This window comes from Mesoplodon bidens (assembly GCF_964165515.1).
Source record: "Mesoplodon bidens genome assembly, chromosome: 13".
Classification (NCBI taxonomy): domain Eukaryota; kingdom Metazoa; phylum Chordata; class Mammalia; order Artiodactyla; family Ziphiidae; genus Mesoplodon; species Mesoplodon bidens.
This window is the reverse complement of record NC_138169.1, coordinates 14,582,832-14,599,468: the sequence shown is the minus strand read 5'-3', so window position 1 is coordinate 14,599,468 and position 16,637 is coordinate 14,582,832. Positions and strand designations below refer to the sequence as shown.

Here is a 16,637-nt window from a genome sequence, read left to right as displayed (position 1 = left end):
CATTGTATCCCCAGTTCCTAGCACAGAGCCTTTCCAAGCATGTAGTAGACACTCAGTACATTTTGTTGAATGAATCAATGAATGAAGGAGTTGAACACAATTTCTCCAGGTTAAAAATATTTTAAGTCTAAGACAAACAGCTTAATGGTCTAAAAGACCAGTTTAGAAAGAACGAATAAAGACATGAAACAAATAAAGAAAAATATGTACATAACAGCACATTAACAAAGGTGGCTGAAAATAAGATTGAGTTGGTTGCATTCACCATTCATTCATTCAAGTACATGCCAGGCCCTTGGAGTCTGCTACACAGTGCCAGGGAAGACTTCTAGAGTGAGTGATCCTTGGGCTGAGTCTTGAAGATTCTAGTGTCAGAACATGAAAAGCTGTGGAGATTTAAAGGAGGGAATAATGAACTCTGGGTTCATTGAGGAATGCTTTGCCTGGAGGACCCTTTTGAACTGGACCATACAGGTGAGCTGAATTCTCCAGGTCAGATTGGAGGCGAAGCGATATATTCAAGACAGAGGGAATAGCACACAGAAAGGTGGATAGGGGCATGAAAGTGTTTAGAGGACAGCAAATTGTTTGATGGTACGAACCAGGAAGGTTGAGGACGTGAGTGCCTGGCTGATGGGCAAATAATGAGGATTAATATTTATTGAGCCTTAAGATAAGTCGAGGACTTACCCTGTGTTGTGTCAAACACTCAACGCATAGCACAAGTCTAATCCTAGCCTCACCCACCTCCACCGTCAAGGAAGTTGGTACTGTCATCCACCTGTCTTACAGATCAGGAAACTAAAGCACAGAGAGGTTGAGTCACTTACCCAAGGTCACAAGGGGAGGAAGCGACAGGTTAGTGCCATTAGACAATCCTGCAGCAGCCTGTGGAACTCTGGGCTTAGCAGTTAGGGCAGTGTTCTCCAGGGAAGGCAAATCACGGAAGGTTTTACATGACGGGGGTCAGTGGCCGGCCGTGGAACCGGTGGGAACGAGGTTAGGGACAGTAGCTCAGGGCATGCATTGGCTAAACTGAGACAAACAAAAAGAAGGGGTTCAGGGCACGGGCTGATGACTCAGCCTAGTTAGAGGTCAATTTAACGAGCAGTCATGGCTCTCCTGAGAAGTTCTCAGAAGCGGGAGAGGAGAGATTGGCAGCTTGTGGGAGAAAATGAGAGAAGCAGTGAGATGCCCGGGAAAAGATAAGGAGGATCTAAGTAAATATTTGGATGCCGGGGTGGCAGGGGAGGGGTGTGGGTAAGGGGGGAGCCCATTGATTTTTTTTATGCCCAGACCTCAGTGCAGGAGTTAATGGGAAAATCCATAACCCGGGGTTATGGAGTATGGGTGGAGAGAAGTCAGATGGAAAAGATAGAGGTATCAGAAGGAAGGGCTAATGGAACCACACGGGAGACATTAAAAGGCAATAAATCTGGCAGCCTGGATGGTATTTACCCAGGAATTCTGCAGAGGATGGTTAACTCTTAGAACCCTGCTCACCTGGGGCTGGAGCTGGAGGGACCCACGTGGGCTTCCAACAAGGGCTTTGGATTCACCCTGAGAAGAATCAGATCGGAGAGGAGATGTGTTTCTAGGCTGAGAGCCGCCCTGGGTGTCTTTGGAGACAGAAGGGAGCCCCAAGTTGTGGGAGGTTGGGCTGCCAAAGGGGCTCCGTCACCTCAACCACTGGGGAACGTTCTCTGGAAGAGTTAATCAGCCCGTGGGAAGGGAGAACCACAGGATATAATTTATTTACCTACTCCATGACAAAATCCTTCCCAGAAGACCGTGGATGGTAATTCTCTGTAATTATATCTCATGCGAGGTTCTGTAGGCTCTTAGACACGTTAACTCATTAGTGCTCACAGCACACCTGGGGGAAAGGTGTGGGGCGTTGAGGACCAACTTCACCAGCCAGATGGGGGAAAGCGAGGCTCCCTCCCCATGGGAGGGGCAGAGTTAGAACTGTGATTTCCTGACTCTCAAGTGCTTAAAGGCAGGAGAGAAAGAGATTAGACACCGGAGCTGGCCTGGGTTCAATTTCTCTTTTTCTCTGTGTCATCTGAGGGAAGTCACTCAACCTCTCCGGGCTGTAGTTTCCTCATCTACAAATGGAGAGAGCTAGATGGTTCCTGACTCAAAAGCCTGTTTGCCTGGAAGTTTAACCTCCTCCCGAGTTACGGAGAAGCACCGAGTTTGTCGTGTGATGATGAGGGTGGCTTGAGCTTAGACTGTAGGCTGAACTGCCTCGTTGCCCATATGAGTCATAGTGATGAATTCCTCACGGCCTTCAGAGGTGCATGAATTTGAGACGAGACTTTCCAGTGAACTGAAGCTACCAGTGAGGGACAGCAAAGCTGGGATGCCAGCCTTGTTAGAGGACCGGAAGATGGATTGGTGGATTTCAAGGACGTTGGTCAAAATTCCTCCCACAGTCCTTTGCACTGTTTTTGCCACTCCTCCCACTCCCCTCGGACCTGGGCTGATCCTGTGACTTGCTTTGACCAATAGGATGTGGTAAACATGATGCCACATGCATCTGAGGGTGGGCCTTCAAAGAGTTCTGTTCTCACCGTGTTGTGGTCCAGGTGCCAGGGAAAGAAGTTACAACTGGACTCCTCTAACTTTTGAGAACACGTGTGAAGGAGACAGGTCTCAGCCTTTGGCTGTTGCTGCCAAGCTCCAGAGGTAAGGAGGAGGTATGGTGAGGTTGCCCCTTGGGGAACCTCACCCCTCAGACTCTTCAACCCCTGCCCACCCACCAGAAATAATATGCCATGATCCTTTGAAGCCTTTGCATATGGGGTAGTTTATTTCAGAGCAATGAGTAACTGATCAGAGTGGGTGATTGAGGTCTTTCTGGGTTCTAGAAATCCTGATTTTTCCGGCTTTTTCATCTAAATGCTGATGTCCTCGAGCATGCTCTTGAGCCAGTGGGCTGGAGACACTCGTAAGCTGCGTCCTTTCACCTCTTAAGAGTTTCAACTTGCCTGAAGGAATGAAACAGCAGCCCTGAAAGTTCTTCATGAGCCATGACGCAGTCCTAAGGTGTTGATGTGATGATGGTTTTTTTCCTTGCCTCCTTACTGATTGGGTCAAGGTGAGGAATTTAGGTAAAGGAAGAAGGAAGTTAGAGAAAGGAGATGAGAAGGAGACCAGGAATTTACTGAGCACCTATGATGGTACTAGGTACTATGTGATTTGCTTTCCATCTGCTATCTCGTCCATTCAACAATCCTATGAGGTGGACATTATTCCCATTGTACAGATGAGCAAATTGAGGCTCAGGGAAGTTAAGTGGCATGTCCAAGGCCTCATAGCCAGGCTGTGATAGAGGCAAGATTTGATCTAAGGTCCTTCTGGATACAGCAACCAGATTTAGTCCGTTCTTTACACTGGCCTGAGCTTATCTGAAGAGAGCTGGAGAGAGGCGGTGTCTGAGGCCATGAAGGATCTTTTGACTTCTTCTACTTTACCTTCACCTGCGATGGGTTTTGGAGAGACAATTAGAAACCAGGATCTCTCTTCTGATTAGTTCCACCCCTGACTTTAGATTAGGCAAGGTCCTCGTAGGAAACAGAATTCATTCCAGACAATTCAACCAGGAGGAATTCGATACAAGGGCTATCTATGGCAGGGTGTCGTGGTGGTGGTGAGCAGGGTTAAGGAAACCAACAAAGGATGTTAAAGTTCTCTGGGGCCAGCAGTAGTGGGAGCCGTCACCCCCCTTAGGGTTGCAGGGATCAGGCGGAGGTGTATGGAGCCATCGAGGGCTGGAACGTGGAGCTGGGCTTTCCAGCATGAGCCCCAGTCACAGCAGGTCACTTTCAGGGAGGGGCAGGGAATAGACACCCCGAGAGGACCTCTTAATCCACTCTCCCTCCTAGCTGCTGCCAGTGCTGCCCAGAAGCTGAGTGTAACCAAAAGTGAGAGGGCAAGGAGCTGGTGATGTATCTGCAGGGGTCACTCCCTGGGTACCGGGCAGAGCAGAGAAGATGGAGTGTGGATCTGTGTGTGTGGAGGGGCAGGGGGTAGAGAATAAGCAGCACAGACTTGACCCCACCCCTGTCCTCTTTGACCCTCCGATTGGGACAAACACATCCAGTGACCTTGAGACTGTTTTCCTCAAAGAAAGGGGACTCTTGGGTGTCTTTTAGTAGATGCGCTGGGAATTTCCTGGAACCGCTGCGTGCTCACCAAGCCCTGCACAAAACACTCTCTCCACCTGTCAGCACCCAGATAGGCTCAAGTGTGTCGCTGTCGCACTTGGAGAGGAATTTGGAGCGTGTGTGTCTTCCAGCCACTCTCCAGTCCCCCTTTAATGGGAGTCTTATTTTAAAGGTAGTGTTTATTCGCTTAATCTGTTGATTTTATTATTTCCCAGCTGTGTGACTTTGAGGATGTCCTGTGACCTCTCTGGGTCTCAGTCTTATCATCTGTAAAATGGGGGATTATAATGAGAATCGAATAGAATGTCCATGTGTAGCACTTAGAACAATTCCAGATGCCTATTAGGCACACAGGGATTGGTCGTTTTCCTCTCCTTTATCTCCTACTCCTCCTCTTCTTCTTCCATCACGGAAGACAGACAATGTGTATCAGAGAAAACAACACAGAGGCCCTAAAGTGGATACTCTTTCACCAAGTTGGAGAAGCACAAAATAAAAAATGATGGAATTCATATATCATCGGATACTTTCCATGTGCTGTGCACTGCGATGAGCTCTTGATATATTCGGTTTCTAAGTTTCACAGAGCTCTGGGGGGTGGGTATTTCCATGCCTTCTGTGCGGATCAAGAAACAGAGGCTTAGAGATTGAACTTGCCCAAGGCCACCCACCTAGGAAATAGCAGGACCCGGATGGAGGCCCAGGGCCTGCTGGGCTGGGGTAAACCCTTTACTGACTGACTACCTACAATGGGCTGGGGGAAGGGAGGCAAACGGGAGGCTGGGCCAGCTTATCAGCAGAGCAGCGGCTGTCGGGTCCAAGCATCTTGCAAATACAAATAGCTTCTTCCTTAGGTCTGCCCTAAAAAGGGGGGGGGGTGCAGCCATTACCCCCATTTTACAGATGGGAAGAATGAGGCACTGAGAGATTGCACAACTTCCCTCGAGTCACACATGCTAGCAAGTGGCAAAGCTGGGCTTTGGACCCATGTGGACTGTTCTAGATGCTGTGCTTTTCCCCACTCTTCTTCACTGCCTTTGGCAGGACAGATAAGTCCAGCTGGGGACATCAGAGTGAGGAGATGATGAGCTCCAGCTCAGACGGGTCACTGAGGCAGGATCTTCTTTTTCCAGTGTCCACTCGAGGGGCAGAATTCCATATCAAGACCAGGATTTCCTCCAGTGCTTACAGTCTCTGTGGCCTCTTTGCTAGGGGACCGGAAGTGACAGCTGAGACCTGCTTTGTGATGGGACCTCATGGGAATCTAAGAGCACAGAGGCTTTGAAGTTAATGCCGTGATAGTAATTACTGGTCTCAGAGCGTGAGGCTGGCACGGTGCCGGGCACTCAGAAGGCACCCCGTGTGGCAGTGATGGCTGAGCTTGTTGACTGTTCTGTAATCTGTCAGTTAAGACACAAATTCTATGGTTTGGGGGTACCTGAGGGAATTTGCTTTTACAGGAGGGGCAGGGGGCAGGGATGAATTGAGATTTGCAGAACACGTATTGCAAGCAGGCACCCATGGAAGCACCTGTCATATATCATCTCATACTCTTTGCTCGGAAGTCTAGGGACCATGACACCCATTTAACAGATGAGGAGACTAAGGTGTAGAGATAAACTTGCTCAAGGTGACTCACCTAGTAAGGGGTGGAATTGGCTTCCTTGTGGTTTCCTGGTTTCTCCTTGCGCTTCTCTCCTCTCAATTCTCAGAATACCAGCCACAGGGATCTTGAGAGTGTAAATCTAGGTCATGTTATTCCTCTACAAAAAAATTCTCCCATAACTTCCCAGGGCAATTAAAGTACAATTTAAACCCCTCCATGTGCCCAGCAAGGCTTTCCACAGTTTGGTCTTTGCTAAGTCCTTGGTCCTTATCTCCTGCTTCTCTTTCCCACATACATAAAGGTAAAGCCATCCTGGCTTCTTTTTTCCCCTCAAATATGGGCATTGTATCAGTTAGCTACTGCTGTGTAATAAATTACCCCAAACTTAAGGCTGGGTCAGTAATCTGGACATGGCTTAGCCAGATAGATCTGGCTCAAGATCTCATGAAGTTGTAGTTATGATGTTGGCTGGAGCTGCAGTCATCAGAAGGCTTGACTGGGGCCGTAGGGTGCAATTGCAAGATGGCTCATTCACACAAATGATAAATTGGTACTGGCTGTTGGCTGGAGGCCTCGGTTTCCCTCCGGGGACTCTCTATGGGCTGCTTGTGTGTCTTTATGACAACAGGCCAGCTTCCTCCTGGGTGAGAGATTCAAGAGGGAGCAATGCAGAAGCTACAATGCCTTTTATGACCTACCCTTGGAAGACACACTTCGTCCTTTCTGCATATCCTATTGGCTGTTCAGGTTGGCCCTATCTGATGTGGGAGGAGACTCTACATGGTCTGAATACCAGAATCACTGGGGCCGCCCTCTTCCTAGATCCCCTGTCCCTTTTCTTTATTTGTGTCTTACTCATCCTTTAAACCTCAGCTTTTTTTTTTTTTTTTTTTTTTTTTTTTTGCGGTACGCGGGCCTCTCACTGTTGTGGCCTCTCCCGTTGCGGAGCACAGGCTCCGGACGTGCAGGCTCAGCGGCCATGGCTCACGGGCCCAGCCGCTCTGCGGCATGTGGGATCTTCCCGGACCAGGGCACGAACCCATGTCCCGTGCATTGGCAGGCGGACTCTCAACCACTGCGCCACCAGGGAAGCCCTAAACCTCAGCGTTTGAGCTCATCTCCTTTAAGAGACCTTCTCCAACAGCCCAATTTATTCATTCCACAACTATTTATCGAACATCTACCAGGTGCCAGACACTGTTCTAGATGCTGGGACATAACAGGCAGAGGTCCTATTAGACCTATCTTCAAAAATACATTCTTAGCCCAACTACTTCTTCTTCTTCTTCTTCTTCTCCTCCTCCTTCTCTGTTTTTGGTTGTGCGGCATGTAGGATCTTAGTTCCCCCACCAGGGATCAAACCCATGCCCCCTGCAGTGGAAGCGCGGAGTCTTAGCCACTGGACCTCCAGGGAAGTCCCCAACCCCTTCTTTGCCACTGAGGTTTAAGCCACTATCATCCTCAGCCGGCTTGCCACAGTAGCCTCTTAGCTAGTCTGCCTACTATAGGATGTTTTCAAGAATAGCTGGAGGGGGCTTCCCTGGTGGCACAGTGGTTGAGAGTCCGCCTGCCGATGCAGGGGACATGGGTTCGTGCCCCGGTCCGGGAAGATCCCACATGCCGCGGAGCGGCTGGGCCCGTGAGCCATGGCCGCTGAGCCTGTGCTCCGCAACGGGAGAGGCCACAACAGTGAGAGGCCTGTGTACCGCAAAAAAAAAAAAAGAATAGCTGGAGGGCTCCTCCTAAAGCCTATGTCAGGTCAGGTCCCTCCTCCGCTCTAAATCCTCCCATGGCTCCCATCTCACTTACAGTAAACACCAAGTCCTTACATTGGCCTGATTGGGCCCCTTCTTACCTCTCTGACCTCCTAGTCTACTACTCCCTTCCTCCTTGCTTCTGCTACACTGATGTCCTTGCTGGTCCTGGAACCTGCAGGCATGCTCCCACCTCTGCCCTTTGACCTGGCTATTTCCTTCGCCAGCAGGGCTCTTTCCCCAAACTGTTGTGAGACTCATTCCCTCCTATCTTGCAAGCCTTTGCTTGGATGCTCCCTTCTCACTGAGGCCTTTGTGGTCCACCCCATCCAAAACTGCAGTCCTCTTCCTCCCCATTCTTCTTACCTTCTACTTGTTTTTATCATAGCTCTTCTTGCCTTTTAAGAGCATTTGATGCCCTTACTTATTGTTTATTTTTATTTATTTATTTATTTTTGGCTGCACCCTGCGGCATACAGGATCTTAGTTCCCCGACCGGGGATCAAACCCCTGCCCACTGCAGTGGAAGCGCTGAGTCCTAACCACTGGACAGCCAGGGAATTCCCTGTTTATTTTTTATTTTATTTTATTTTTTTGTGTGTGTTTGTTCTTAAGTTATTATTTTTTTATTAGTTTCTGCTTTATAACAAAGTGAATCAGTCATACATATACATCTGTTCCCATATCCCTTCCCTCATGCATCTCCCTCCCTCCCACCCTCCCCATCCCACCCCTCCAGGCGGTCACAAAGCACCGAGCTGATCTCCCTGTGCTCTGCGGCTGCTTCCCACTATCTATCTACCTTACGTTTGGTAGTGTATATATGTCCATGCCTCTCTTTCGCTTTGTCACAGCTTACCCTTCCCCCTCCCCATATCCTCAAGTCCATTCTCAAGTAAGTTCTCTTCATATCAAAATCTAAGCTCCATGGGCATTTTGGTTTATTGTCTTCATTGATGTATCCCCAGAACCTGGTCTTGTGCCCACTACCTAATAGGCTTTGAAAACAGTCAAGGAATAAGTGAACAAATCAACTTCTTCTCCCTCCAAATTGGGCGCTCTTTCGATCACAGCCGAATGCTTTTCTGAGCGCCATGTTCTGTGTCTGTTCAATGGGGATGGATTACATCACCTCAGTCAACCTCTTAAGCTTTCTCAGAGGGTCAAATGCAATAATGGATGTAAGAGCCTCATGTAACAAAGTGTTATGCCAGTGACCATGAGGATGACAGCTGTTATTCCTTCCCCCAGTCCTGGGGAGGGTTACCTCCCTTGGCTTCCTTTTTGTGCTTCTCAGTATGACTCTCTGGCTGGTCTTCATCTCCTTTCCTCCTCCTCACTCAGGGATGCCATGTGGCTGCTTCATCATTTATAGTGGTGGCTGAATAATCGAATTGTTATTGGTTTGGAGAGGGTGGGGGGAGAGATTTTTGCTAAATTGTTTCTCTTTGGACAATGTTCATCTCCTGCCCAGTTGTGATTTATTTCTGCTGTTGGCAGTTTGCTTTCTGGAAATTAATTCTTTGATTGGCATGGAAAGGGAAGTTGATGGCGGCAGGGTATGTATATTTTGTGGGCTTCTTCTTGGATGTGAGAGCTAGCTGAAGCACTGATTTGGTTTTTTCTGGGTATGGTGAAAGGGAGCAGGTAATCTGGGTGTCGAGAATCTCAGGGTGCCCCACCTATGCTCCCAGCCTCTGTCTGAGCTGAACAGTTCTAACCTCTTAAGTCCAATAGGCATGCGTGCCTGGCCATCTTCTATTTGTATGAGCGCATCCACTCCCAGGATCACCTTTGGAAGGTGCTCATATCCACATTTTGCAGATGGGAAAACTGAGGCTCAGACTGGTGAAGGGCATTGTACATTTACATGGTTTTCTATTGCCGCCCCAAATTTAGTGGCCTAAAGACAACTGCTTTATTATGCTCACAAATTCTGTGAGTCAGGAATTTGGACACAAAGGGCAGAGTAGGGATGGCCTATTTCTGCTCCTTGATGTCTGAGGCCTCAGCTTGGAAGACCTGAATGGCTGGGAGTAATTTGAACATCTAGGGGCCTGGAAACACCTAAGGCTGCTTCGCTTATGTGTCTGGCACTGGGGCTGGATGACTCAAAGCCTGGACTGAGCTGGGACAGTCGATTGGAACAGCTCCACATGGCATCTTCCTGCAGCTTGGGATTTCCCACATCATGGCGACTGGGTTCCAAGTAAGACTATCTTGAGATTGAACACCTAGAACAAGAGAATCAAATGGGAGTTGAATGGTCTTTTATGACCTAGCTTTAGAGTAGCCTGCATCATTTGCTGGAATAAAATCCAGGCCTAAAATCAAACCTGGATACCCAAAGGGGAAATAGAACTAGGACATTTCTGGAGGAAAGACATCCCCCACTCCCACCACCTCTGCCAAAGGATGTTTATTGAAGAGGCCACCCTAAGGATAACCCAATCAAGATCACTCTGTGAGATAGAAAAGGTGTATCCATTATAAGTTTTATTTTTGGCAGCAAGAAATAAAACCCAATTCAGTGGAGATCAGGAACAATGGTGGTGTAATTCAATCCAAATCCAAAGGTCTGAGAATCAGGGGGCCAATGATGTAAGTCCCAGTCCCAGTCCAAAGGCCCAAGAACCAGCAGTATCAATGCCCAAGGACTGTAGAAGATAGATGTCCCAGTTCAGTCAAAGAGCAAATTTGCCCTTTCTCCACCTTTTTGTTCTATTCAGGCGCTCAGTGGATTCAAGGAAGCCCACCCACACTGGTAAGGGCCAACTGCTTTACCCCGTCTACCAATTCAAATGTTAAGCTCTTCCAGAAACACCCTCATACACACACCTAGAAGAAATGTTTTATCAGCTCTCTGGGCATCCCTTAGCCTGTTAAGTTGACACGTAAAATTAACCATCACACCACCTAACTCTGGATCATCACTCCACCTTTTTTTTTTTTTTTTTTTTTTTGGCTGTGCTGTGTGGCTTGCAGGATCTTAGTTTCCCAGCCAGGGATTGAACCCAAGCCCTCGGCAGTGAAAGCACAGAGTCCTAACCACTGGACCGCCAAGGAATTCCCCATCATTCCAACTTTTTAACTTTTTTTTTTTTTAAACACTGCCTGAAATAAACAGGGGGAAATATGTCTGCTGGGGGAGAGGGGTGCAAAATAAATGGAACTAGGCATCCAGAGGTGAAGAAGGCAGGGTGCACACTCTGATGTCAGATGGCTTCCTTGAGACTGATGACAGTGGTTTAGTTCCAGAGCGAATGTGTCTGGTGATGAGACCTTAGGTGGCTGACCCAGAGAGGGGCAGAGCCAGGGGCCTCACGGATGGGGCCTGAGGAGGTCCTAGAGAGGGATGCAGGTCTCAGGCAGGGCCAGCCTCTTCTGCAGCATGTAGAGCTGGCCCCTGGGAGAGGAGGATGGAGGATGAGCCTAACTTCCCTCTTGCATTTCCCCACTGATTTCCCAAAGCAGAGAAACAGGCCAATGGGCGATTTCCTTCCCTGGGCCAACCCTCTGCTGGGGCATGTCTCCCTGGTCCTTGTTGGTGGAGGGGGCCACACACAGACACAGAGGTCTCTCTGAAATGGACAGTTAATTGTCTGCAGGCCAGGGAGACCTGCAGAATTAGAGCTTTCCGGACTGGAGCAGGGCACATGGGAGGCAGAAACCCTCCCCCCAGCCCCCCCGCCCCCTAGCCACTCTCATTTCCTTGCCAGCTTTCTAGAAATCCAGGTCAGTTTCAAAGCCTGGGGCTGCAGCCTGCCTGAGCACGGGGTCGCTTCCGAGGTCACTGGCTGGACAAGCAGGTCAATTTTAGCAGGAAGCCTACATGTAAGTGATGCTGGTTAAGTTGGGATTCTGAACCAGGGGGCTCTGGCCTCTGCAGTAGTCTGGTCTTTCCCCTTCATTTTAGGCCCGGGGAGCCTGGGTCCTCCAGAAACTAACATTTATTATGCATGGACGCTCACATATAGGTTTAATAAATACATCCAAATGTCAGGCATATGGGACGCTTATCCAAATAAATCTCATTTGCAATCCTCACAACCCCGAGAAGGAGACTTGTATTTACTTATTTATTTGTTTTACAAATTCCCATTTGAAAAGGTTTTTCACACATTTCCATTTGACAGATTCCCATTTAATAGATGAGAAGACTGAGTGTCAGAGTGGTTAAGGGGCTTGTGCAGGATCACTCAGCTGGGAGCTGTCAAGTGGGACGTGAACTCTTCTCCTCCGGCCCCCTAGTCCAGTGCTCTTTTTGATTTTTTTTAAAAATAAATGTGTTTATTTATTTATTTTTGGCTGCATTGGGTCTTCGTTGCTGTGCGCGGGCTTTCTCTAGTTGCGGCGAGCGGGGGCTGCTCTTTGTTGTGGTGCGCGGGCTTCTCATTGCGGTGGCTTCTCTTGTTGTGGAGCACGGGCTCTAGGCGCATGGACTTCAGCAGTTGTGGCACGCAGGTTCAGTAGTTGTGGCTCGCAGGCTTTAGAGCACAGGCTCAGTAGTTGTGGCGCACGGGCTTAGTTGCTCCTCGGCATGTGGGATCTTCCCGGACCAGGGCTCGAACCCATGTCCCCTGCATTGGCAGGCGGATCCTTAACAACTGCGCCAAAAGGGCAGCCCCCTCTTTTTGATTTAACCTTGAACCTTTGAACCCAAAGGGCTGCCTGACAGCAAGCAGGTCCTCTCTCTCACCTGGCTTCCTGGTCAGGTAAGGAGGAAGCATGGGCCTCAGTCCCACCCGGACATCCACCCAAGGTGCCATTAAAGTTAATTGTTTTTACTGCCAGTTTAACATCATCTTGTAAATCGTTTTACGATGTGGCCCAGGAACACCGAGCTGTGTGTAGAACTCGGGGACAAAATACAGTTTGAACACAGGAGCTTGGGCGCCACAACTACCTGGAGGCTGTAAGATAGGGGTGCCCTCGGCTCTTCCCTGATCCTGTGTCAGCTGGGTGTCAGTTTTCTTCCAGATGAGGCTATGGCTGTGCCTAGAAGGCCTAGATTCTTCACCCGTCCTCCACTGGCTGGACAGGTATCTCTGCTGACCCTACACGGTGGAACCCACTGGAATCTGAGACCCCGAAGCTCTGATTCTGGAGTCTTCGAAAGGTTGGCTGAGGGTGGGATGGGGGGACTCCAGTGCAGAAAGTATGGTGTTTCTGGCACTGGGTCTCTTCCAGCCTCAGGTACGTGGATGGATTGGCCAAAACACCACAGGCAGGTGTTAGGGGTGTGAGGAGCACACATTCTAGGCTGTGACGGTTCTGGAGGCCCAGGTCTTCCCTTGATGGTGATGCTGCCTATTTTTTACCGTCACCTTCCAGGAGAGCCTGTCCTTCCCTAACCATCCCTTTAAGACGGTTTCCTGGGGTTAGCAGAGAGGAAGACGGAGATTGCTGATTCTTGGGAGACCCTGGCTTCCACGAAGAAGACTTCCCCTGAGTCTCCTTTCTCTCCATCTCAGTGCCTGGCACCCCCATTCTGTGGCTCCGTTTTTGCATCAGTAAAACAGAGATCGTGTCTTACCTTCCCACATCGTTGCTCGTATTAAATAAACTGCTACTCTTAAGGTGCCCAGAAAAGCGGAAGGCACGCACTAAACCTCTGTAAACGGCATCTTCAGCAATCATGATGAAGCCCAAATATTTATGGGCACTTGTCCGCAGAGCCTTGTGGCAAGTGCTGGGAATATACAGAGAAGACTGGCTTCCTTGCCTTTAAGGGGCTTTAGTCTGGGAGGACGCACAGTGTTTAGATGTTACGAACACAGGAATTCAGCATCACCGCAGCATATACTGCAGTTGTTCTCAAAATGTATTCCGGGGCCAGCAGCACCCCCGAAACCTGTCAGAAATGCACGTTCTCCGGCCTTACCGCAGACCTCTGGAGCTCTGGGTGGGTGGGGGGTCCCTGGCAATCTGGTTTTAACAAGCCCTCCAGGGGACTGTGATGCTCACTAAGGTTCCAGAACCACTGATAGAATACAGGCACAAGTTTTGGAGTGAAGAGGCAAATTTGAATTCCCTTGCTAGAGGTGAGGCTTTGGACAAGAAATTGTAGGAAGCTCAGTGGGGTGGGAGGGATAGGACGGGAAGGAGAGGAGCGGGGAAACTGGCCGCCCCAGCCCGGGGAGGATGACGACCAGGGAAATACACCAGACCTCTCCCCGGAAGGGCTTCGTGGGTCAAAGGCCGAATCCCTCCGCGGGATATACCCCTGGGCTGACCCAGTTCAGGGAGGTCAGGAGGGCGTCTCAGAACGCGCCCAACCGGGCTTTAAGACGTGTAAACCCTGGGTTCGGCCCGACTCCGTCTCGTCCAGGCAGGCTGTCTTGGGGGCACCCTAACCTCTGCGAGCCTCAATTTCCCCATGTTGGAGATCACTGAGGTTCCACCGAGGCTGGAAGCCGTAGAAGCACGTAGGAAGCTACAGGGTCCCGCATCAGGACCAATTTCCGGCTTTGTGCTCCAGTAAGTGGTTTTAGAAAGTTCCCCTCTCGTCAGCTCGGCACCCGCCGGCCAGGGGCTGCCGGGATTCGGGAGCTGCGGCGGTTGATCTTTTCCGAGAATCCTCCACTTGCCGCGCCACCGGGCAGTGTGAGCGGGGCGTGAGGTTAACTTCCAGGCTTTTCGTTAAAGCGTCCGGGAATTAACCGGTGAATGACCCGGGTGTCTGTAGGAGTGAATGAATTTGCACAGGAGGCTGAGCGTGGGGACCCTGACCGGGGGAGCCGGGGCGCGTCGGCGGGGACCCAGCCCAGGAGCGCGGAGCGCAGGGCGCAGGGCGCAGGGCAGGGCGCACCGCCTGGGCTTAGGAGTCGACCTTGGCCTTCTCCCGGGTGGAAGGAAAGGGCGAGGATGGGAGGATGGAGAGCGGGAGGAGGGGTTGGAAGGTGGGCTGTCTTGACTCTGGAGGGCTCCATAGGCCTTCCAAGTGTTCCTTTTTCTTTTTTAAGTATAGTTGAATCACAATGTTGTGTCCTTTGAGTAAAGTCCAAACACTGCCCCGAGCTCCAGTGACTATCCAGTGAGCGAGTGATTGCCCTAACCCCTGCCTGCCTTTCAGCACCGAGCTTCTATTATGTCCCCGTCCTCGACATCCAGCTGAGGGGGCGGGGGTGCCCCTCCCCAAGACCCCAGGCCCTGCGTGGGTTCGCGCTCGGACAAGGCTGCTCACGCCCTCTCGTTTCCAGCGGGCCAAGCTCGTCGAAGGAGGGGACCAGAGGAGCTCTGACCTCCTCGGTTGGAGGAGGTTGGGCCCATTTCCCCCTCCTAGACCCCCGCTCGTAACAGCCCAGAGGGCAGCGACCTTGCCCGGCGGCCACGGCCCGCCCCCTCCCTCGCGCCCCCCACCCCCTCCCGGTCAGGCTTTGAAGAGCGCGTTTGACGAACTTTTACATTTTCCTTCTGGAGGCGTGTTTGTTCTTCGCAGTCACCTCGCTCTGTTTTATGAGCTTCAGAGCTGATCTGCACGTTCTCCCCGCCGTGTGATTTCAATGTGAACTCTCCCCGGAGCGGCCTTTCCCCTCTTGCAGCCTGCCAAGTCGTTTGAAGGCTGCACAAACATTCTTGCTCTCTCCCGTCCCCGCAAATCTCGGTCTACACCCGCGAGGGCAGGCGGAGGCAGTTACCCCGAGAGTTCCGGTGGATTGGAGCCCTTCAGCAGACGCCTTCAGAGCGTTTGAAAGGACGAACTGGGGGAAGGGAGGGGAAACATTCGAATAGCTGCCCCCGTGGTCCCTCTTCTTAAGGATTACGATGAGGTGTGTGGGTGTAAACATTCCCTAATCCATATTCCAAGTTTTGGGAACGAGGATAGTGGAGACGCACAGGGAGTAGGGCAGAGGTGATGTAAACGTGCACCTTCTCTCCATTGATCGCCTGGTTCAATTTTCAGCTGGTTTCCTGGCAAGGAGGTGTTATCCCCACTTTACAGATGAGGAAAACTGAGGCTGAGGGCAGTTTCCCAGCCACCCTTTTGGGATTCAAATCCTATTTTGAACGAACCCTCTTTAGAAGAATAAAGGTCAATACTTAGGGTTTAACATAACATTATTAACTACTTCTAACAGGTGCCCTTCCTTTGGTAAGCCACCTGCTATGTTTCAGGCACCGTTCTAAGCCATTTGCTTATTTAGTTCTCACAAGTGTTTCTCACAGTGACTCTGTGAATTAGGTACTTAACACATGACAGAAAAGTCAAGGCACAGAGGTGTTGTCACAGCCCAAAGTCACACAGTGAGGAAGCGCTGGAGGCAGGAGTTGAACCCAGGGGGAGGCACTCCTAACCACCAGTGCCATGCCTCTGGGAGAGCCTTTCCCAGCTCCCTCCTGAGCCACGTGAAAGAAATCCCAGGCTTACTGACGCTGGGCTGCATTTTCCTCCCCAAGGTCTGGGGGCGAACAGGAAGATGGGGATGGGACAAGGGGGTTACATAAGATGGTGACTTCAAAGGCAGCCACCACTAGGGTATATAGCCTTGGCTCTGGGTGGCTAGCCAGGGGCACCAGTCTACAAGCTGTGGGCTGTCCACCCTCGGTCTCTCACCCTACCTCTTTGTAGTCCAAGGACGGAGAGGGTGATGGAGAAGACTGAAGGCAGAAGTGGAGGGGGAGGTCTTGACATTGAAGGTGGGGGAAACAGAGATTAGCGGTTGATAATCAGAGTAAAAATAATGAGAGTAGACATCCTTTATTGAGCACTTACTCTGCTCTCTATAATAAATGGTTCTTTTCTTACGTGACTAGCCTTATGGGTAGCGACTTTCAACTATTCCCTTTAAAAGGCACAGAGAGGCTAAGCCATTTGTTCAGAGTCACAGAGCCAGTAAAGTCGTGGCTTCAGAGCTCCAGGAGGGAGGAGGCTGTTGGGGGGGGCTCACTTTGTGTAAATCTGGTGCATTTCGGTGGAAGCAGGTTCTGACTTTCTCTGATACAAACCTCAAAACAGAATGAGAGGATCTCAGGACAGTCGGTCCAGCCACCCTCCAGATGGGGAAACAGGCCTGGTGAGGGAGTGGAGCATGACCTTCAGTCAGGTATCAAGTCAGGAGGGCAAACAAAGGTGGAACCCCACGGTCTGGGGCTTAGCTTACC

The 16,637-nt window shown here is 50.4% G+C and overlaps 1 long non-coding RNA gene across 1 annotated transcript in view; it reads left to right on the top strand.

Moving 5' to 3' along the window:
- Nucleotides 1-13,486: 13,486 nt before the first annotated feature.
- The window catches only part of LOC308627151, a 42,828-nt gene continuing 39,677 nt past the window's right edge, over nucleotides 13,487-16,637 (top strand). The window contains exon 1 of the long non-coding RNA XR_014017360.1: nucleotides 13,487-14,012. This is a non-coding gene — a long non-coding RNA (uncharacterized lncRNA). The remainder of the gene's footprint in view (nucleotides 14,013-16,637) is intronic.